This window comes from Oryza sativa, chromosome 4, assembly GCF_034140825.1.
Source record: "Oryza sativa Japonica Group chromosome 4, ASM3414082v1".
Lineage (NCBI taxonomy): Eukaryota > Viridiplantae > Streptophyta > Magnoliopsida > Poales > Poaceae > Oryza > Oryza sativa.
The window spans coordinates 6,324,033-6,348,586 of NC_089038.1; the positions used below are offsets into that span (position 1 = coordinate 6,324,033).

General features: G+C 40.5%; 2 long non-coding RNA genes across 2 annotated transcripts; both read right to left on the reverse strand.

Annotated features, from left to right (window-relative positions):
- Positions 1 to 397: 397 nt before the first annotated feature.
- On the reverse strand, positions 398 to 1,276 carry LOC4335124 (uncharacterized). Its single transcript, XR_001545098.2, has 2 exons — positions 1,110 to 1,276; positions 398 to 991 (listed from the first exon to the last, which is right to left on the reverse strand). It is a non-coding gene; the product is annotated as an uncharacterized lncRNA (long non-coding RNA).
- A 14,153-nt stretch (positions 1,277 to 15,429) lies between these two features.
- LOC136356337 (uncharacterized) lies at positions 15,430 to 24,520 on the reverse strand. Its single transcript, XR_010741069.1, has 4 exons — positions 24,382 to 24,520; positions 21,416 to 21,486; positions 18,742 to 18,856; positions 15,430 to 15,566 (listed from the first exon to the last, which is right to left on the reverse strand). It is a non-coding gene; the product is annotated as an uncharacterized lncRNA (long non-coding RNA).
- Between the last annotated feature and the right edge of the window lie 34 nt (positions 24,521 to 24,554).

The following is a 24,554-nucleotide window of genomic DNA, read 5'->3' on the forward strand; positions in this document are numbered from 1 at the left end:
AGAAAATACTAGTGCCGAAAGCATGGAGGATGGAAGCTTTGTTCGTCAGATCAAGCATACAAGAATGGTCAGCACGGAGGTCGATGTGCAACATGTGATATGTGTGACAAGCTAGCATGGGTTTTGCTGACAAAAGTGAGCAGATGGCAATATGGCATTACAATGTTACAACTGATATATTTACAGGATTTTAACCTCTTTTCAATAGGAACGAGTAGTCCAATTAACACAGCTATGTGATATATAGCTAATTGATACTATCACATGTAGTTCCATTTATTGCTTGGCAATTTGAATATACTTTTAAACAGGATGTCCTCGGCAGTATATTTTTTTTAATTTTAACTGATAATAAATATATCGGTCTTTAATTAACTTCCCCATGAACATGCAAAACTGACATAATAAGCATAATATTAATTCAACAACATAGAATACCATTACACTGCATTATTACATGATGACAGTTGGCTGCTGGAGATTATTTAGATGTGAGAAATACTTAGGTTGTTTTACGATTTCAACCAGTAAAACTTGGTACCTCACTCTTCAACGCATCCCCATACTGAAATGCATACATCTATGCGCATTTTGTTTGCACATTTAGGTACCAAGGTTTACACACATAGAAAGCACACACATATATATGCAGGCCCCAGAAGAAACACGAACTCAGGGTTGTTTACCGCCATACTTCCTCATGTACTCCATGTACCCTTTCATAGTCACGTAATAGTTTGAATCAATATTAGTACCGGAGGCACCAGCTGATGAAGTACCAGAGGCACCAGCTGTTGAATCAGTACTAGCTGCCTCTGTGACGACGCTTCCTCCATTACTTCCATGAGCGTTTGCAGCAGCTGCAACTTGTTTTTCAGTAACTCCATGAGAACTTGCATCGTCAGAATAAACAGCCACCGACATCATCAGCATCGCCACCATAACGAGCACCGCCACCGTCGAGACCTTCATCTTTGTATGGTCTGCAAATCTGCATGCATGTACAGAAGGGTTGGATCACAATCAAGAAATTAATTGGGAATCAATTCTAATTGTATTGAGAGGACTTTCATGACTTATTATTGCTTCGAAGGTGAAGAGATACTGACCTGACTTACTTTGAGCTCAGGGCACATTTGTTGATGTTAAGAATGCGAAGAGGCTTGATATTTATAGCCATGCATGTATTGAAAGAGAAGGAAATATCAATCTTGATAGGGGCATAGGGCACTCATAAATCTTGTTAAGTTGAGCAATTGGAGGAAGCCTTAAATCCACATAGTAGTGGCTGTTAGCGCATTATGTATCGAGAAAATAGTGGGGAATAATTTTTAAGATGTGACTAGAAATATGCTCCATAAACATAATAAAGTGAAACTGAGAAATATGCATCTATTCATATTTTACTAAATAAAAAAGTGTGCATGTTCTTGATATACACTGGTGGAGAAACCGTTTGTAGTCCCGGTTGGTAACCTCCCTTTAGTCCCGGTTGTCCAACCAGGACTACGAATCCAGGACTAAAGATAGCTATCTTTAGTCCCGGGTGAAATAACCGAGACTAAAATCGATCTTTAGTCCCGGTTCGTGTTACCAACCGGGACTAAAGATCGGTCAGCCACGTGGCCGGCCAAACCATCTTTAGTCCCGGTTTATGTTACCAACCGGGACTAAAGATCGGTGCACCATTTTTTTTATTTGCATGGCCTTGTTTGCTGCATGGTTGATTATATATATATATATATATATGTATATATATATATATATATATGTATATATATATATATATATATGTATATATATATATATATATATGTATATATATATATATATATATATGTATATATATATATATATATATATGTATATATATATATATATATATATGTATATATATATATATATGTATATGTATATACATATATATATACATATACATATACATATATATATACATATACATATATATATATGTATACATATACATATATACATATATATACATATACATATACACATATATATATATATACATATATATATATATACATACATACATATGTTACAATACATATATATGCATAATATATAAGCATATATATATATGTGCATATATATATATATATGCATATGTGTATATGTATAAATCATATATTACACACACATATGTATAATTTAAAGCACTTAACATTTTATGTGCATATATGTTACCAAAATATATATTAACACTAAAGTAAAGTAAATGTGTACATATATAAATATATATATATATATACATGCATATATAGTACAATTCATTTGCTCGGTAGCTATAGCTACGACTTCGACGCCGGCGTTATGTCAGAAGAGGAAGGACCGACGTTATGAATTGTCGATCCGTCATAGTAGAATTCACCATCGGGATTAAGGACTTCTTCGTTGATGAATCCTATCAGTTGTTCTTGAACAGCCGTGATAAAATCCTTGCGTGGGAGATTATCCCTCATGTGAATATGCTATCATTTGAAAAATAATGACGTATCAATATATGAAATTAATAAACAACTTAACAAATCGATACGCAATGAAATTTTGAATGGTTTATGTATACGTACATCGAGCTCTCGTGTTGTGCATATTTGGTTTGATAGGCAGTGGGCATACTCGCATACGTATTAGCCGCATAAGTTAGTTCCCTGGTCCTGCTTTGCACACTACATAAGAAACGATGAGAGATTTAATATACTCTTGATATTAACTGTAATTAGAGATTCAATTCAATATAATTTTGGATCATGCATGTACTCACTGGAAAATGAAACCTCCGTCCAAGTTTTTCTTTCCAAGTCCCGCGGACCAATTGACGGAACCGATCCCAAGCCCTACATATGCAGTTGCAAGCTATGATTAATTAATTATTACCTGAGATCAACATAATAGCAATAGATTCCCCGCGACTTTGGAATAGATGGCATTATATTACCTGTCTATCAGTTTGACGACCTTGTCAAAAATCTTCTCCTCTTTATTCATTGAGTCATACACAGTGACTTTGCATGCGTCCAAGTCGAAGAATAACAGGACCCAGTGGAATCTGGAATATGCTTGAGATGAGATATATATGAAAATGTACATGCTATATATATCGGAACGAAATTTGTTCGAACGACAATAAAAACTCACTCTGTGTTGTACGGCAGTAGTATGTACGTCCTGAAATGCTGCTGCGTTAGGAGATGGACGAGATTGTCCTCTGTGTCTTTCTCGTACTTGTCGATCATTTCGGTGTTGATTTTCCGAGGGTCGATGAACCCAGTATCGTAGACCCTCGTCATCGGGTCCTTTGAATCTCCATTTCTACAACGATGAAAGGAAAGTATTATTGCTTATATATATGCCAGGAGCTAATTATTGAACGAAACAAATCGAACTCAAAGATACTCACAAAATCCATGAGCTCAGAAGAGAGACGTCGAGGGCGTCCAGCTGGTACAGATCGAAGAGATCCTTGAAATGGATCCAGAGAACATCTTCTCCTTGCAAGAAGTCGGGGTTTTTGATCCTCGCTCCGAACATCTCTCTACCCTTGGCGCTCATTTCCATGTACCGTTCATGGAATTTGTACATCTATGTCGGTAGGGACTGCAGCTGTTCAGGTTTGACAAGCGGTTTACCGAGTTCAAACTTGTATGCCACTTCCGCCTTCGGGATTGGTGCACCTCGAATCAGCTGATCCACAGTTAGACCGGTGTCTGAAATGAATTCCGTTATGCCAAAATCTTCGCCGGTCACGAAAGGCTCGACCTCTTGGTTTGGTTGTTCTATAAGCTGAGGGACTGGTTTGGACTTCTTGTGATAGGCTCTCTGAACTGTTCGGTCATAGTCCGATATCTGTAACGCCTCCTTGTTTGTTGTGGACATTCCCTTGAAGAAGTTCTTCACGCTCGGTATCTCTCTTGCTCCTCATCCGACTCCTGTACGTGTGGATGTCCTCCTTAAATCCAATCTTCCAGGGAATCACGCCTTTCCCTCGTGTTCGTCCTGGATGCTCGGGAGTTTGTAGGGCGAGTGACAGCTCATCCTTCTCTCTATCGGGTCGGAATGTGCCCTGAGAAGAGACTACCACTGCGTCCGTTAGTCGACTGGCAGCCTCGCGTATCTGATCGTTGAAGACAAGGGAGCCATCAACTGGGTTAAGCGTTCCACCGTGAGCATAGTACCAGAACTTCGATCGATCCGGCCATTTAGCGGTGGCCGGTTCGATACCCCTCTCAATCAAACTTGCCTCCATCTCCTCCCACTTCGGCATTGCGACGCTATATCCGCCTAACCCCAAGTGGTGATGGTACTTCTTCTTGGCGGCATTTTCTTTGTTTCTGGCCATCATCGCTTCCCCTTGTTGCCCTGTCTTGTAAGCAACGAACTCGTCCCAATGATCCCTTAGCTTTGGGAATGTGTCGAAGTTCGGTGTTTGTCCCTTCAGGATGTATTTCTTGTAGAGATCTCCCTTGAAGCTCTAGAACTGTTTTGCCATTTTCTTCAGAGTCCACTATTTCACTATGTTCTCCGTACCCGCAGGTAGCGTGAACGTCTCGAGCATTGTGGTCCACAGCATCTCTTTCTCTGAGTCCGGGACAAAGCTGTCATTATCCCCGCGTGCCCTTGTTCTACGCCAGTACACCGTGCTGACAGGCACGTTGTCCCTCACAACCCAACCCAACCGCTGTGGCGTACAAAATTCTTGGCTGCTTCTGCCAGGGCACTAGGTCGGCCGTCTTCGTCCACCTCAGTTATGATGTGCCGACCCTCTATCTTCTTCGCGGCACTTCGTTGTCCGCGTGCCCTCTTCTGTCCAGCGGAGGGATGACTTCCACTAGCCTCCTCCTCATCGTTCCCCTCCTCGTTCCCCTCCGCATCCCTCTCCACGTTCCCCTCCTCGTTCAAGTACTGGTTTGGATCCTCGTTCCCCTTTTCTTCGTTCCAGTACTGGCTGCTTCCCTCTGCGATTGTATCGTATAGTATCTGTTCCTCATCGCGATCAGCCATCTGTGCATACAAAAAATATTTGTTAGGTATATAGGATGTATTTGCTAACCGTAATATTAAAATTCTACTAATCTTATATTAAATCTCTAATAATCTTATATTAAATCGCTACTAATCTCATATTAAAATTGTAATAATCATATATATATATGCTAAGTATAACAATCTTATATTAAATCGCTACTAATCTTATATTAAATCTCTACTAATCTTATATTAAATCACTACTAATATTATATTAAAATTGTAATAATCATATATATATATGCTAAGTCTAACAATCTTATATTAAATATCCAACAATCTTATATTAAATCTCTAATAATCTTATATTAAATTGTAATAATCATATATGCTAAGTCTAACAATCTTATATTAAATCGCTACTAATCTCATATTAAAATTGTAATAATCATATATATATATGCTAAGTATAACAATCTTATATTAAATCGATACTAATCTTATATTAAATCTCTACTAATCTCATATTAAATCACTACTAATCTTATATTAAAATTGTAATAATCATTTATATATGCTAAGTCTAACAATCTTATATTAAATCTCTAACAATCATATATGCTAAGTCTAACAAACTTATATTAAATCGCTACAAATCTTATATTAAAATTGTAATAATCATATATGCTAAGTCTAACAATCTTATATTAAATCTCTAACAATCACTTCTTTACATCACTTGCCTGCGCGAATTCCTTCGATGGCTAGCTACCACTTCGGCTTGAGGGACGACGACGACGTCTTCTCTACAATATTACCAGGAAAATGTATTAGTCTAAACGGGCCAAGTTACATATATAATCATATATGTATTACGAGTAAAATGTATTAGTCTAAACGCGTTTCATTCACGTTCGTAAGCGTTTCATTCACGTTCGTTCGTAACCGTTTCGTTCACGTTCGTAAGCGTTTCATTCACGTTCGTAAGCGTTTCGTTCACGCTCGTTCGCGTTCGTTAACGTTTCATGCACGTTCGTTCGCGTTCGTTAACGTTTCGTTCACGTTCGTTCGCGTTCGTTAACGTTTCGTTCACATTCGTTCATGTTCGTTAAGCGTTTGTTCAAGGTCGTCCACGTATCGTTCACATTCGTTCGCGTTCGGTCACGTCTCAATCACGTTCGTTCACGTTCGGCAATGTTGGGCGTGCGCGGCAGTGGCGCGGCGGCGGCGTCGGGGCGCCGTGGGCCGGCCCAGCGGCGTGCGGGCGCGGCGGCGGCGTTGGGGCCCGGCAGCGTGGGGGCGCGGCGTTGGCGTGCCGCGGCGGCGGCATGGCGTAGTGGCCCGGCGGCGTGGCGCGGCGGCGTGGCGAGCTCGAGGCGGGGGCAGCGGAGTGGCAGTGGCGATGGCGTCGGCGGCGGCGGCCGCCGCGTCGATGTCGGTCGTCGGCCATGGAGAGAGAGAGATCGAGATCGAGAGAGAGAGAGGCAGCGGCGGCTCTCACCCAAGAGATGCGACGGCGGCGTCTGCGGCGGAGGCGGCGAGGACCGCCAAGCGACGGCGAGAGACGACAGCGGCGTCGGCGCGGGGTTGCCCTAGGCACGGTGGCGGCGAAGGAGAAGCCGAGATGGAAAAACGTCTAAGTGTTGGTGGAGAAGACGAGAGTGCACCGAGAATATATATACCCCAGATCTTTAGTCCCGATCTTTACTCCCGGATGTTCTCACCAACCGGGACTAAAGATCTTTTCCCGCTATTTCCAAATTCTTTTTAAACCCGGTTAAGGTTAAGAACCGGGACTAAAGATAATAGCAGTTGTGTCTTGAATTTCATTGCATATGTGTTTCTAAAATAGTATATAATGTATTACAATTATTTAAAGTCGAACAATTAAGGACAAAACCTTCGAAAAATTATTGTTGTATGTAGTAGAATACGTGGATAATATATAATAAGCACATGAATGATTTAAAATTGTTAAAAATTCTAATAATCATATATAATTAGCATATGCATGATATTAAATTGTTAAAAATTCTAATTAACATATGTAAATAGCACATGCATGATTTAAAATTAATACAAAATCTAATAATCATATATAATTAGCATATCATGATATTAAATTGTTGAAAATTCTAATTAACATATGTAAATACCACATGCATGATTTTAATAAAAAATCTAATAATCATATATAATTAGCATATCATGATATTAAATTGTTGAAAATTCTAATTAACATATGTAAATACCACGTGCATGATTTAAAACCTTTAAAAATTCTAATAATCATATATAACTAGCATATGGATGATTTCAATTTGATTAAAATTCTAATAATCATACATAATTAATAAAAAATCTAATAATCATATATAACTAGCATATGGATGATTTCAATTTGATAAAAATTCTAATAATCATACATAATTAACATATGCCATACAACAATTGATTTGTATGGATATTCAGTACATCCAACATAGTTTACATCGTGTACAGAACAATTACGGCAATACATCGGCGGTGACAGTTGACCGCACGTACTTTCTCCTCACTATTGTTCATTCCTTGTGATCGCTATGTGAGTAAGGGATGTCTTCATTTGATAGGAGGATGCTAGGGTCAATCGTCACCGTGAAAGGGGGTTGCCCATCAAACTGATCGTAATCCTCGTCAGTCTTGTCCTCTACTCCAACGATTTTTCTTTTTCCTGGGAGAACCACGTGGCGCTTCGGCTCGTCAGGCCCTTTGCCCTTTTTTCCTTTGCTAGACATGTCCTTGACGTAAAAAACTTGGGTTACATCATTGGCAAGGACAAAAGGTTCGTCCGAGTATCCAACCTTGTTAAAGTCAACCGTTGTCATCCACTGTCATCAATCGTTATGTCTCCACCAGTCAACCTAACCCATTGGCACCGGAACAGAGGGACCTTAAGAGGTCCATAGTCAAGTTCCCATATGTCCTCGATGGCACCGTAATACGTGCCAGTTGTACCATCGTGTCCCATGGCATCGATACGAACAGCACTGTTCTGGTTCATGCTCTTCATTTCTTGGGCCCTCGTGTAGAATGTGTACCCATTGATTTCATATCCCTGGAATGCCGCGATCAAGCCAGATGGTCCCCTCGCCAGGAAGGCTAGTTGTTGGTTAATCGTCTCGTTACCCATGCATCGGACTTACCGATGTTTCTGGCGCGAACTAGAGCCAAGTGCTCCTCGATGTAGGGAGCCACCAATGAAGATTGTTGCAGAACCGTGAAATGGGCTTTACAGAATAAATTGTTGTCTACCATCATTATTGCTTTCCTTCCGAGACTCCCCTTTCCCCGTAGTCTCCCTTCATGGCGTGATTCAGGTACCCCGATTGGGCGAAGGTCTTCGATAAATTCTACGCAGAATTCAATGACCTCCTCTGTTCCATACCCATTGGCGATGCATGCCTCTGGACGAGCACGGTTACGAACATACCTCTTCAGAACGCCCATGTACCTCTCGAAAGGAAACATGTTGTGTAGGTACACAGTACCGAGAATACCGATCTCTTTGACAAGGTGACAAAGCAGATGCGTCATTATATTGAAAAATGAAGGTGGAAATATCAACTCAAAGCTGACAAGACATTGCACCACATCATTCTGCAGGGCTTCTAATCTATCAGGATCGATGATAGATTACAACTGGTAACAGCTGTGTCATCAACACGTGACAGTCATGAGACTTTAGATTTGCGAACTTCTTCTCCTTCGTGCTTATTATTCGCTTTATATTCGTGGAGTATCTAGACGGTACCTTGATGCTCTCCAAGCATTCAAACATACTTTCCTTCTCTGCCTTGCTAAGAGTGTAGCTGGCTGGACTCAAGTAATGGCTTTCTTTCTCCTTTGGTTCCGGGTGAAGGTCACCGTGTTGTTCCATATGCTTCAGATCATTACGTGCTTCCAGTGTATCTTTCGACTTTCCATATACACCTAGGAAGCCAAGAAGGTTTACGCAAAGGTTCTTAGTGAGGTGCATCATGTCGATTGCGTGGCGGACGTCCAAGAATTTCCAATAGGGTAACTCCCAAAATATAGAGTTCTTTTTCCACATCGCCGCGTGACCATCTTCGCTCTCTATAGGCTGGCTGCCAGGCCCCTTTCCAAACACTACTTTAAGATCTTTAACCATAGCAAACACTGTTTTCCCGCTGCGATATTTAGGCTTCGTACGGTGGTCCGCCTTATGTTCAAAGTGCTTGCCTTTCTTCCGTACCGGGTGATTTGCTGCAAGGAATCGACGATGACCCATGTACACAACCTTCCTACAGTGCTTAAGATACGTACTTTCTGTTTCATCCATACAGTGAGTGCAAGCCTTGTACCCCTTGTTGGACTGCCCGGATAGGTTGCTAAGTGCAGGCCAATCGTTGATGGTTGCGAACAGCAGCGCTCATAGGTTAAACTCCTCCTATTTGTCCTCGTCCCACACGGGGACACCTTCCTTCTTCCACAACAGTTTAAGATCTTCGACCAGTGGTCTTAGGTACACATCGATGTCGTTACCAGGTTGCTTGGGGCCTTGAATTATAATCGGCATCATTATGTACTTTCTCTTCATGCATAGCCACGGGGGGAGGTTATAGATACACATCGTAACGGGCCAAGTGCTATGGCCGCTGCTCATCTCTCCAAAAGGATTCATGCCATCCGTACTTAAACCAAACCGTATGTTTCGTGTGTCCTTTCCAAAGTCTTTAAATTTTCTGTCGATGTTTCGCCACTGTAAACCATCGGTGGGGTGTCTCAGCATCCCGTCCTGTTGACGCTCTTCAGCGTGCCATCGCATCATTCTAGCATTCCCCTTGTTCCTGAACAAACGCCTTAGCCGTGGTATTATAGGGAAATACCACATCACCTTAGCAGGAATTCTCTTCTTCGTTAGCTGCCCGTCAACTTCTCCTGGATCATCTCGTCTAATCTTGTATCGTAGTGCTTTGCAAACAGGGCATGCTTCTAGGTTCTCGTAATCCTCACCGCGATATAGGATACAATCATTCGGACATGCGTGAATCTTCTGAACTTCCAGTCCTAGAGGGCAGACTATCTTCTTAGCCTCGTACGTTGTCTCGGGCAATTTGTTTCCCTCCGGAAGAATGTTCTTGACGAGTTTCAATAAATCGCCAAATGCCTTGTCACTAACACCATTTTGTGCCTTCCATTGCAAGAACTCCAGAGTGGTATCCAACTTTTTGTGCCCCTGCTCGCAACCTGGGTACAACGACGTTCTGTGGTCCTCTAACATCTTGTCCAATTTATGGGCCCCCTTTTCACTTTCGCAATCCTCCTTGGCGTCCTGCAACATCTGACCAAGATCATCCGTAACGTTGTTACCATCAGCATCCCTTTCCTCCTCGCCTGTTTGATTTCCTTCAAATCCAGCGTACTGAGCAAAGTGCGGAATATTGTCGTCTTCCACTTCATCTTCTTCCATTTTAACACCTTGCTCTCCGTGGGATGTCCAACAATTATAGCTTGGCATGAACCCCGACTTAAACAAGTGGAAATGAATAGTCCTGGATGCAGAATACTCCTTCTGATTCTTACACTTATCGCATGGACAACAAATAAAACCCTTTTGCATGTTAGCTTCGGCCACTCTCAAAAAATAATGCACGCCGTCAATAAACTCTTTGGACTGCCGGTCAGCGTACATCCATTGCCGATCCATCTACATGACATGAAAAAAAATCGTACACAAATAATTATTCGTATAATAATGACAGTAATACAATAATTATAAAATAATTACAAACTCTTTCAACAGTCACACAATAATGACATATCATTATTCATACAAAAATTATGAAATATTACACCAAATAATTCTTATTTACTATTTATAAAGTTTTAAACTACTATTAATGTGTTGTACTTATTTTAATTTTTCATTTTAGTTTGTTTTCTATTATTCAAGATTAACTTTCACTATATTTTCCTTCTCAACTATTTTATAAAACCTTCTTTAGCAAATAAACTAAATTTCTATATATTCTTTCTTCCCCACACAAATTTTCTCTCTCATCAACTAACAACAAAATTTTGGAGACAAAAAAGTGTGCAAAACATAGCTCCAAATGTAATATGACAAAAAAAACATTGGAGGATGAAGTTGCTAACCTTTTAGGTACCTCCGATTTGTATATAATCACCAAAATAAATTCACTAGAAATTTTGGCATGACCTCCCCTCTTTTTTGAAGAAATTTTGAAGCTTGCTCGGGCTAGAGGAGGAAGAAGACATATATATATATAGGGGTGGGACTTTAGTCCCGGTTGGTGTTATGAACCGGGGCTAAAGATCGTCGGGATCTTTAGTCCCGGTTGATGTTACCAACCAGGACTAAAGATCCCGGGGGGGCCTGCCAAGACCTGACAGCATTTGAATCGGGACAAAGATGATCTTTAGTCCCGGTTTTTGTTGCAACCGGGACTATTGTGCAATTAGGCCGACTGACGAAAGATGGTTTCTCCACCAGTGATATGAAACTGGGTACTTCATCTTTTTATATTATAAGACGCTTTGACGTTTTTAAGTCAAACTTTTATAAGTTACAAATTTATAGAGAAATATAGTAACATTTTTAACACCAAACATATACTATCAAACTATATTCAATGTTAGTCTCAATGGAACAAGTTAGGTGTTATAAGAGTTGCTATGTTTCTCTATAAATTTAGTTAAATTTAAGAAAGTTTAACAAAGCATCTTATAATATTAAACTAATAAAGTATTAATTATATTGCTCTAAAGTATGAGAATTAGCATTTTGTGGGCAAACTTGCTATGCAGATAATGACACAACGAGTGGCTCGGTTGTCTTTCAAGAACTAGGAAATATTTTATCTAGAGGAAATGAACTTTTAATCACTACGCTAACTGACGGACTCATACTATCACCTCTAACGGGTTTGGCTCTCGTCAGAGATCAGTGACCAGTGATGACTCCACCTCACATCTGACGGGTGAAGGCCCGTCGCTGGTGACCAACCCCTATGATGGGCTGCTTACAGAACCCGTCGCAAATGACCACATCTCAAACGGTCCATAGGTTGGTGATGTACCCGTCAGTGGTATCTATAACCCAGAAAAATAAATTAAGAAAAACAGCTTACAACCCGGTGTGAAAAAACGAGAAAAAATGGCAACCAGTGCCATTGTGGTGCTCGCTGTCAACACTGATGAAATTGCAAAAACAAAAAAAGGATGAAATTTTAGATCACAAGAACTTCAACATTCAAACAGATGAAATTTTAGATCAGAAAAACTGTTACATTCACAGAAGGGGATGATAAGATTTTGTCAATCAATAGACAGCAATATCATCTCAGCGCAATAGAAGGAGGGGGGAGGGGGGGTAATACTTGACGACGCCTGGAGTTGCCGGCCGACAAAGCCCTTCATCTTCATCACCATGGCACCATGCCATGCTTGTCCATGAGGAGGTGGCCGGTGCTTAGGTTCGGAGGAGACAATACCCGACAGTCAGGGATGAAGAATACGACGGTCGGGGTGGATATCGCAGCACCTAGGGATAGAGGATGTAGTGTCCGGTGGTTAGATTCGTGTCGCCCAACCACGTGGACGATGGATCTGGGACTGGCGGTCAAGGGATAGCCTCAGTCGCCACACGAGGATCAAGGAGGCGGTGCCTAGAGTTCAGATCCATGTCCCCCGACCTCATGGAGGCCAATTCCGACGGCTAGCGGTCATGGGAAAGAGGCCATGATGACCTGCAGTCGAGAGAGAGCGGCTATGGCGACCAGCGATTAGAGTAGCATCCGGTTGGGCCGAAGGGGAAGGAGGACTCACGGGAGGTGGCACCCATCGGTCGAAGGCGCATCTAACTAGGCCGAGAGGGAAGGAGGGCTCGTAGGATGCGGTGCCCGTTAGTCGGAGGCGCATCCGACAGGGATAAAGGCAAGGGACCCGGGGAAGACAGCGCCCAGCGGTTGGAGGAGTCGCCAGGTGCTCGTCGGTCGGAGGAGGGGACGATGCCCAACAATCGTTGCTGCATCTGGCCACAGTCAGTCGAAGGGGGAGGAAGCGCCCGACGCTCATCGGTTGGAGGGGGAGGCAGTGTCCAGCAACCATTACCACATCCGGCCGCAGTTGGTCGAAGAGGGAGGCACGTCTGGGTGGAAGAATAGAAAGAGAGAGAGAGGAGTAGAGGAGTGAGAAAGAAGAAGAGGATAAGGAGAAGCTTCGGAGCCGGGAAGAGAATGGAAAAAAAGCGATTTTTTTTGTCATCTTTGATGGGCACACAAATTTTACACATGTCACAGGTGAGATACCTCGCATCTATGTTGGGCTGGAACAATAAGGACCATCACAGATATTTTGCCACCTGTGACGGGCCAAAATTTGCACCCGACAAAGGTAGACCTATGTCGAGTGCAAATTCCAACCCATCACACGTGACCAAATACCTGTGATGGGCCTCAGCCGATGGCCTCACCTGTTATGACCTTCTGATGGACCATATGTGATGTGCACTTCAGCATGTCACTGGTGGGCCATCACAGGTGGGCCGATCTAGCGTAGTGAATATTCCAGGGCTTAGTAGGTCAGCTGTACTGCTGTACTGATCTGAGGTAATTAAATAAGGTAATTGATCGAACCAGTCAAACCCTCTCCCAAGTGCCACCGTAGAGAACAACGGTGTTCCAGCGACCTTTCGGCAACAGTGGTTCAGGTTGAACAGCAGTGGTCACTAATAGAAAAAAACATTTTTCTAGGCGGACAAAATCGGTCTTTCTAGTCGGACGGCCGGTCCGCCTGTACGAGAAGGACTGAGAAAATGAAATACTTTCAAACCATTTCAAGCTCCAACTCTGCTCCAACTCTGCTGCATGTAATATTACATCTATACAGAAGATATGTTGCACCTATTCTTCACATATTCATTTGCCACACAATGCTGGAGTTATGTGGGGATACAGATATGGAATTTATGAACATGGTGATTTCAGCAAAACAGAGCTTTGGGTTCCCGTTCTTCATTGAAGTCTTTGCAATCTCAATCTGGAACATTTAGTAAATCAGAAATGATTTGATCTTCAACAGCATTGCACCGGGCTTCAACCTGTGTAAATGTCGTTTCTGGGAGGATTTTACTCTACTTTTGTTTAGGGTAAAGGAGCAAGATAGACTCTTTTGGCAATCATGGATTGACAATTTGTAAATTTCACTTCCCCCTTCGTTTTTTTATAGTCTTCTGTAAATATTACTCTATCTCTATGATATTTTGCAGTAGGAGCCTCTCCTACTATTTCCTGTAAAAAAACCACACCTCGAGCCCTATCGAAAAAATGGTTTTGGGAATTTTAAAGGGAGAAGCTCATCATGTCCAAGCGAACCCGCCAACAGTCCGAAGTTACTATGTGAGATGTGAAATAATTCCCGAAATCTAATATTGTAAAACATATATAAGTTTCTCACTAAGCATGGGTAAGCATTATCCTAAAAGGTCAAGTAAGCATCAGTTCTCACTAGCTTGTATTTGTTACCTACAATTGTTGAGGTCTAATGAAGCAATAACAAATAGTAAGACCATAGCAAGGAATGATAGGCATGCCTAAGTAAAACAATTATATGCGAGAATTTAATAAAGTGTAATGCAATACTTTAAATTAAAACAGTTTTGCAAATTCCCATGCGACATGCCTTTGCTCAAAGAAACGATCTTCTGAAACTTCAGCGCAGAAACGAACCGCACTTCAGGATCCTTCGGAATGACATGAACTACATGAAGCACACAAAAAAAAAGATAAAACCCTATTCAAAAAGCAAAGATCAGTACATAAGAAGCACAACCATGGATTCTTTAGGTTATAATTAAGAGGCTTGAACAGATAGATTCAGAGTTTGTATGACCAAAATATGGTCATCCAAAGCTTATTTGTTGTTTAATGGAGATCTACAAATTATTGAATTAATTTTGCAATATAAAACATGTTTATTGCTCCTAGAATGTCAACCTCGAGACCATGGAGGACCAAGTGCACAGAAACTGCTCACGGGTCTATGGAAGTGGACCCGCGTGTCAACCGAAGCCAGTTGCCCACAAGCGGGCCCCACTAGATGCAATGCGCGCAACCACGTGGCACTGACGTGGCCTCCACACGTGCACACCATGACAACACGGGTGGCAACCGATGCCAGCAGCACGGGGATCAAAGCCCTCTAGAAAACGGTGGTGAATAGCAATGCCACAAAGAGAGAAGCCACGACGAGAGGAGAGGAACTAGCATGGCTAGAAGAGAGCGGTGACGAACTTGACATGGAGAGGATGGCTTGGGGGACATAGACAAATGGGTCGGTAATTGGGAGACAACTTCGGTGGTGACTTTTGGGTGAAGACGAAGCAGACGAAGCAATGTTAGCGACGCGTAGGGCTTGATGACGTGAAGCTGGCGATGATGACGACAAAGCCTGATGGCTGCAAGGGCTTCGGCTTGATGGAGGAAGGGGCGACGCGGACAACGTTGTTGCGGCGGCCTTCGGGTGATGGGAGTACGAGGCCGTGCTAGAGCTCACTGTTATGACAAAAAATGGGATGTTTTATGACAAAAATAACTATAGAAATTTCTTTAAAGAAACTCAAACAAATCATTTTTTTAAGTTTATAATGGTTAATACTCAATTAATTATATACTAATAATCCATCATTGATATGTATATGCTAGAATCGGCTCATCAGTCCCAGCTGTCTCGTACGGCTGCGTTCGAGCTAGCACTTCGGCTAGCAGTTTAAGCGCTACCAGAAGCAGTTTAAGCGATACCAGAAAAGAGAGAAGTCATTACCACATGATTAAGTATTAATTATTATAAACTGAAAAACTAGATTAATATGGGCTTTTATAAAGCTTTAATATATATTTTTTTTTGCACATAATACACCGTTTAGTAGTTAGGGATGAGTGTTAATAGAAAACGAGGAAGTTGTTTAGAGTTGAAGCTTATAACTCAGCCTTATTCACAGGCTGATTAAGATAGCTTGACTGGGTCGATCGACTGGCCGATCGAATATTTTGTTATTCCTAACTGGCTAAAAACTGTTAATACGTTTATATAGGATCTTGCGCTACTTGACATATACTTTTCTACCTTTTTCTATCATTAGCAGATATATGCATGAAAACTCCATTTTGAGCAAACAATTAGACCATTACCTGGCAATGTTTAGGCCCTGTTTTAGTTCCCCAAAAGTTTTTCCAAAAACATCACATCGAATCTTTGGACACATGCATGGAGCATTAAATATAAATTAAAAGAAAAACTAATTGCACAGTTAAGGAGGGAAATCGCGAGACGAATCTTTTAAGACTAATTAGTCCATAATTAACCAGTAACCAATATTTGCTAATGACGGAATAATTAAACTCAAAAGATTCGTCTCGCGGTTTCCAGACGAGTTATGAAATTAGTTTTTTGATTCGTGTCCGAAAACTCCTTCCGATATCCGGTCAAACATTCGATGTGACATAAAAATTTTTATTTCGCGAACTAAACATGCTCTTATTGTACAGAAAACGAACGCTACAATCCAGGTTTAATGAAAGGACACAGCTAGCGTATTGAGCTAGCAAACATGAATTATACTGTCATGGTATTTAAGCGGCAAAAACACGCAGAGCAAGGAAGGTCGTCCTGGAAAACATGTAGCAATAAACAAGAAGATGTAAGACACCATTTTGCTTCTACCTTTGCTGTGGAATATAGTAAGCAGTACAACTAAACTACAAGGAAAAATATAATCTTGCATCATTACTCATGAATGACCCTTCTTGGTCTAGAAGACAATACCTGCCATTAAATTAGGCATGTTCCAAGTAATTTCCTCGGCGAGCTATAATTGGTTCAGAGGGTATCTGCAATTCTGCCTAGAACCAACCTGAGCAGTAGCATCCAGAAAGGCATAGGTTTTCACATAAGCTGATTCACCAGAGCATAATAAAAATGATCTGCCTGGAATGGGTCGCCAGAAACTATGTCTTAGATGTTACAACTATGTTTAAAATTAATACCTTTGTGGGCAGCTGAATACAATTTTTAAGATGTTAATATCTTTGAAGAACAAGCTGAAAACCGCGCAGACGTGCAGTGATCAGGCATGGAAAACTAGGCTGGATTTTAACCTTTGAGGCTGAGTTCTTTCCCTAACTTTTCCAACTCACATCCCTCGTTTTTCGCGCGCACGCTTTTCAAACTATTAAACGGTGTATTTTTAAAAAAAATTCTATACGAAAGTTGCTTTAAAAAATCATATTGATACTTTTTCAAAAATAATTTGATAAATACTTAATTAATCATGCGCTTTTTCGCGCGCACGTTTTTCAAACTATTAAACGGTGTGTTTTTTTGCAAAAATTTTCTATACGGAAGTTGCTTTAAAAAATCATATTGATCCTTTTTCAAAAATAATTTGATAAATACTTAATTAATCATGCGCTGATGGACTACTCCGTTTTTCGTGCACAAAACATTTGTTCCCAACCCACCCAAACGATCACAGCCTAAGTCCTTAGCACCTTAGCACCGTGGTACAACATAACGGCGCCAATGATGTTTACGCCGTCCCCCTCGCATCATTAATGTGAAGGAGGACAGCGCCAATATCGTTGGAGCCGAGTACCTATTTGTAAAAGATAAAATAACCTACTTTTAGCACAAAAGGACCTATTTGTATTAACAAATAGATTCTCAACGCTAATGACGCTAGCACCGAAGACCTATTTGTAAATATTTTTTTATTACAACTAGAGCCTTTTTAAAAAAAATACAAATTGGTCATCAGCGCCAACAATATCGGTGCCGTCCCTTTTATATTAGTGACTTAGCTTCCACCAAGGGGCATCCACCAAGGGGATATGGGGATGACGCAAACGTCATTGGCACCGTCATGTTGGACCACGGCGCCAATGAATTGGCTCCATGAAAATGATCATTTCTAAAATAAGTTTTCTAAAAGGATAAAAAATGTGAAAAATCCAAGAAAACTAGGCAACCAAATCAAATTAAAAAGAATCAATTAATGATTTTTCCACTGTACTGACAAATGAAGCTGCTCGGAGAATATAGCTTTTTAGTTTAAATCATAATGACTCTTTCTTTAACTATCTCTAAAATACAAGTTTTCTCTAAATCAGCAACCCTTCCACTTTCATTATCAAAAATAACAATCCTTCCTCTTTATGCAGCAACTTGGAACCAGCACTGACGAACTCCATCGAGCTAAAAATGGCAGCATAAAAAATACGGGGATGGATAGCCAAATCTAGTTGACAGGATACGCTCTTATGCAGGAGATGAGCATGAATACCACCGAGAAGACGCAAAGAACAAACTGAGATGCCTTAAGGAGAGTCTACTGACAATCCAAGAAGTGAGACACAAAGATGGGATATTACAAGCTAATAAGGAAACAAACATTGGAAATAACAGATGCTACTTATACTTATCAGGCTGAGGATGTTCTGGAGTTATATGGTTACCGAGTTCTAAAAGGACAGGCTGAAATCATGGGCTGCTATACCTGGGATTTAAGCGGCAAAACTACGCAGAGCAACAAAGGTCCTGGAAAACGACAGGATTACATGAAACAATAAACAAGAACAAGAGACCATTTTGCTTCTACTCTTGTTGTGAATATACTATGCAGCAAGCAACTACAAGAAACCCAAAACGAAAATGAGTCTTGGGAGACACTACCTGCAATTTTTTAGGCATGTTCCAGCTTCCAAGTAGTTTCCACATCGAACTATCATTGGTTCATACAGAGGGTATCTGCAATTCAACCACGACAATACTGCCACTCCAAAAGTACCTAGTTATTAGAACGAATGTGAGCACCAGAAGTCAGAAATTCATAAAAAATTTTCACAAAGATATTAGTCACCTGAGCATTAAAAAATGGTCCCCTTGTAATGAATCACCAAAACTTTTTTTACATGCAACAACTATGTTTCAATACACATAATTAAGCATAAGAGACTATGTGGCAGCTCAATATTTTTAAAAAAAAATTGCAGTAACTTTGTGAAGAAAACCACAATCAGTGTAGTGAGCATACACAGAAAACTAAACAACGAAATTACAGTAAAAACAAGCAATATTTTTTCTATTCTACCATAGGACATTAGAATATGTAGTGTATGAAGCTGCTCGGAGAAGTAAGACAGCTTTTTTTGTATTATAATGATTCTTTCTCTTTCTTGACTACATCTACATACAAGCTCTCCACATCACCAATCTTTGCTCTTTATGCAGCAACTTGGAACCAGCATTGAACAACTTCTCAAAGTTAAAAATCACAGCTACAGAAATAAGGGGGGTGGATCACCTCAGCCTGCATCTCAATTCTCAAAGCTCATTGATTGATCAGTATTAATGAAGACACAAAGGACAACCTGAGAAGCTTTAAGGAGAGTACTGGAAGTCCAAGAATTGGTAGACAGAGCTGAGAGATTGAACCTGCATCGAACAACTCCTTGGGGAACAATGGCGACTACAGCAATAGGGGGATGGATCGCCTCAGCCTGCATATCAAAGCTGGTTGATAAGGTGTGTTCTTATGCAGGAGATCAGTACGAATACCAACGGGAAGACACAAAGGACAAACTGAGAAGCCTTAAGGAGAGTCTACTGACAGTCCAAGAATTGGTATGCAGAGCTGAGAGATTGCAAGGTAGGGAAACAAACATTGCAAATCAGTTAAGGGGAATTAAAGATGCTGCTTATCAGGCTGAGGATGTTCTGGATTTATTTGATTACCGAGTTCTAGAAGCACAGGCTGAAGTCATGGACAAGGTGACCACTAAAGCTCAAGTCATGGGCAAGGTGACCACTAACTCAATTTCATCTGCCATAGCTGGTTCTTCTTCATCCTGTTCCTCTTCATCATCCTCCATAACCACCCTTAGCAGTGATTCAACAGTAAAACGGTCAGTTCGTGCTCTCAAACGATTCCTTTTCTGTGATGAAGATCTCACTAAGTTAGCTGCTGCAGTGACTATATTTAATGAGATTGATAGTCGGATGAAAACACTCCTGGAGTTACTGAAGCTAGAAAACAGGGCACCAGAACATCCAGTTCAGTGGCGCACAACAACCTCGATGCTGGACACCACAAAGTTTTTTGGACGGGTTAGTGAAGGTAAACACCTAAAGAAGTTACTTATTCAGAAAAATAAAAAGTCCAGTCAACCTTATGATGTTATATCAATTGTTGGCATTGCTGGTGTCGGTAAGACTGCGCTTGCACAAAAGGTGTATAGCATTTTTTATGATAAAGAGAAACACTTTGATTTTATGGCATGGCTCCATGTTTCAAATAAATTCGACGTTGAACGCCTAATAAAAGAGTTGGTACAGTCAGTTCACCTTTGTACAGCTGCTGAGTTGAGCAGCATCAGTAGTTTAGATCAAGCTCAGAGGATACTTAAGGACAAACTGAAAGGTAGCAGGATTTTGGTAGTATTTGATGATGTATGGAATGAAATGAGCAGCCAGTGGGAGAATCTGTGCAAGCCTCTGCAGTCTACCAGTAAAGGCAGCAAACTAATAGTAACTACTCGAAGTCAAAATGTTGCAAACATTAACGGGGCAACCGAGATAGTGCATTTAGATGGCCTAGAAGATGAAGACTACTGGGAACACTTTTTACAGTGTGCCTTTCATGATGCAAATCCATCCCAATTTCCACAATTGGAAAGTATTGGTCAAGAATTGGTAAAGAAGTTGGCTGGTTCACCTTTAGCAGCTCAGACAGTAGGGAACTTATTAAAGTTTAAACTAGATGAAAAACACTGGGAGACAGTCAATGGAAGAAAATTGTGGCAGATAGAACAGAAGGAAGATGGTATTATGCCAGCACTGAGGTTGAGCTATGTGCGTCTTCCTGATCATTTGAAGCAGTGCATTATTTATTTTGCCTTATTCCCTAAGAATTACCAACTTCGAGGTGATGCACTAATAAGGATGTGGAGAGCTCATGGTTTCGTTAACAAGGAAACACCAGATGAAACCGCATATCGTTACATCAATGATCTTTTACAGATTTCATTCATCCGTAAGGTTGCCAATATAGAGGATCATTATGTTGTTCATGACTTGCTACATGATTTTGCTGAGTCAATCTCAAATGGTGAACACTTCCGTATAGAAGATGATTTCCATGTCAGTATTCCAACAAATGTTCGCCACCTATATGTCAATGCAAGCAACATATCTACTGTGTATGCAAGCCTTGAAGAAAACATAGAAATAAAGAAAAATTTGAGAAGCTTAATAATATGCAAGGCAGATGTTGCCTCCTGGAGCTGGACCCGCACATCTAATTTCAACTATGCTCTGGAAGAAACACTGAAAGAGTTAGGAAGCTTACGGGTATTAGTGCTCCGCCATCCTGCTGGTGTTCTGCCAAACAACATCCAGCATATGGTCCACCTTAGGTATCTGGACATCAAAGAAAGCAGAGAATTTACCTTTCTGCCTACATCGTTATTTGGACTCTACCACTTGCAAGCATTGAGTCTGCAGTCTCGGTATGTGAATAGACTAAAAATAGGACTCGAAAATGGCATCAGCAGGTTGACCCAGTTAAGATACTTAGATGCTCCACCAGGAATAATTTCAGGCATAAAATTGATTGGCAAGCTCACATTCCTCCAGGAATTCAACCATGGCAATGCAAAGAAAAGAAAAAGAACAGCATCATTATAGAAAAACTGTAAGTATGACAAGTGAATTCCCTCCTTAATCATGAATTATGGATTAAAGAAAAATCTATAAGCAAATGAATCATGTCTAGTTTGTGGGTACAATGTATATAGTTGTAACAAAAAATCTTCTGTGAGAGGCACAATGGTACACAACAAGTGGTTAGTAGTTGTAAATCGTCATGCAATTAATTTAGTAGGTGGTCGAATTCCTAATACCCCGATATTATGATTACATATAACAGAAGATCGGGAAACAACTTCATGCTCTGGTTATGACAAACATACATAAAAATTCAATTAGTTAACTGAGGATTATGTAGGTCACTACATATAACGTCTAACCACTGTTCTAAAATTGCATCATATCATTTGATTTTGGCTAATACTTCTCTTCTGATTCTATTACAGCAATCAAGAATGCATATGCGTGCACTCAGCCTTTTATGGACAACTGGGTCACTGCAAAAAACTAGTCAGACCAGGAACCTCACACCAGAAAAAAGTTCATACTGTATGTAACGAAGAAATCAGTTTTTTCACTCTCAGTTGCACATGATACTCTAAGAAGAATATATATCGTGAATAAATAACTAATTGTGTTTTCTATCTTGCAGGCACCGTGTTATTTCTAAAAAGGAAACGACATGTTTTCAACTGCTAACATGGTGAGACATTGTCATTGCAATTAAACTTAAGGAGCCGGAGACATCAGTACATCGGGAGCAGATAGGTTGAGCTACGGCAGCTACAGGAAAATTGAAGGTAGACCATGGTCCTTGATAATATGTGTCATGTGCAAAAGCTAAATTGTAAATAATTTAGCTGCTAAGTTGTGAAACTCACTAGGCCAACATGCAGGAACATCTCAAACAACTCAGGATTTAGATGATTCGGTTCACATGAACAATCTTCACAGTGCTTGTTATTTTTATGTGAACGGAGTCATCTAAATTTTCCCTGTTCGTTATCGGCTTCTTCTTTATGCCATGATATGCAAGTCATTTGTGTTTTCCCTAAAAGTTCACATGAACAATAGTACTTCACACGATAGAATGTGGAGGACATTTGAGAGCACAATTTCCAAGCCTTTTCATCCTTCCACTTCTTTATTTGAAGTTGATTCACCTTTCCATAAAGTTTCACCATTCATAATCTTATTTCTACTTGTCCAAAATGTTCTTCCATTTTTGGCTGTCAATTTCAGTGAGGAAGTAGAGGTGAAGGAGAACTTTCGTCCAAAAAGAATATTGTTTCATCTAGATGATGTTTTGTTATTTTTCTCAATTTGACACTTATACAGCATAATTCGGTGATATCACACATTACAATTTATTTACTTTTCCATGCTAGTACCATAAAGGATTATTTTTCAAAGAATAGGGAGATATCCAAGGCTCCGGTAATCATTCAAAATATCTGCATCTCAAGATTACAACAATCTGGTACTCTGTAACAAAGTAATTCTTGGATGACAAAAGCTTCAACGCCCTATTGTCCAACACAAAACACAAACAATATGCTAACTAAATGGAAATGCAATGAAGCCATATTTGTGCAATCATATGTAGTTACAAAAAGAATTAGTAGGCCCCCACGGACGGAGCCAGGATTTTGAGTCACTGGAGTCATGGCTTTCACTTGCAATAGTGTCGTTTTTGAGGGGACTCCAACTTTAAGTATCTTTAGCTCAAAAGTCTTTTGTAGCTAGAACTGTGAGCAAGTTGGAATTATTTCATTTTACTAAAAATAAATACATAAACTCTATATTATACAAGAATCTATGGATTTTTAAAAGGTCTAAAAATTTAAAAGTTAGAACCATATAAATCAGCCCTAACAACAATGTTTTCTTTCGGACATAAAGGCAAGCTATGGATGTAGCTTACTGCCCCCTCCATCTCAAAATGCCCTTCTTTTTTAAGAGATTGGTTGAGATGAAGAGGTATATGGAAAGTAGTTATATTTTAAAATAAATTAAAATCCTAGAGATAGCTATATTTCGAGATGGAGTAAATAGCTTAAAGAAACACACCTAACATCTAGTTATTCGATTAGCAGAACTACTGGCCTAATGCATTGATATGCATGCCACGTAGCTAAATTAGATCATTAACAGCCCAAATATGTTTAATTGAGGCATTAGTGGTGCTGTGGTGGATTGACAGTAGCATAACAAATAAGCTACTACTATATTGTTTTAGCTTTCATGAGCTCCAGCAGATTAGCGGGCTGACCGAGGTCATCAAACTTTGTTTGCTGGGGTCATTAGCTATAAAATACTGAGCAATTCATTTGGTTGGTTGAATGCCATCGGGGTCATCTGACCCCGGTGATATTACTGTGGCTCCACCCCTGATATGTGAATATCATGTATCTGGGGCTCCAAGCTATGTCTCAGAAACCCCGATCTGAGCCCCAACCTCCCTGATTGTCTCATCTGTTATGAGATCCAAGGGAAAAGAATTCATCCGGATTGGAACCAACCAAAAGAAATTGAAACTGGGGGTAGGACTTAGGACCACAATCATTCACAAGAACACAAACAAAAAAATTTCACCAAAGAAAATGTAGAAATGCATCACCAAATGAAAGAATATTAATTGGCCGCTGGCGGAGAGAAGGCTTTTACTTAGATGAAGGTGGCGAGTCCAGAAACCAGAAACATCGGGGCATCTCCGCCACCACTGCAGACTCCCTTCTCTCATCCAGACAGTAGACATCGCCGGTGAGGGCGGCCTTGTCTTCTTTGAGGTTTTGACAAAGATGATCTGACTAGGACGAAGAGCATCAAAAGAGCAGCTT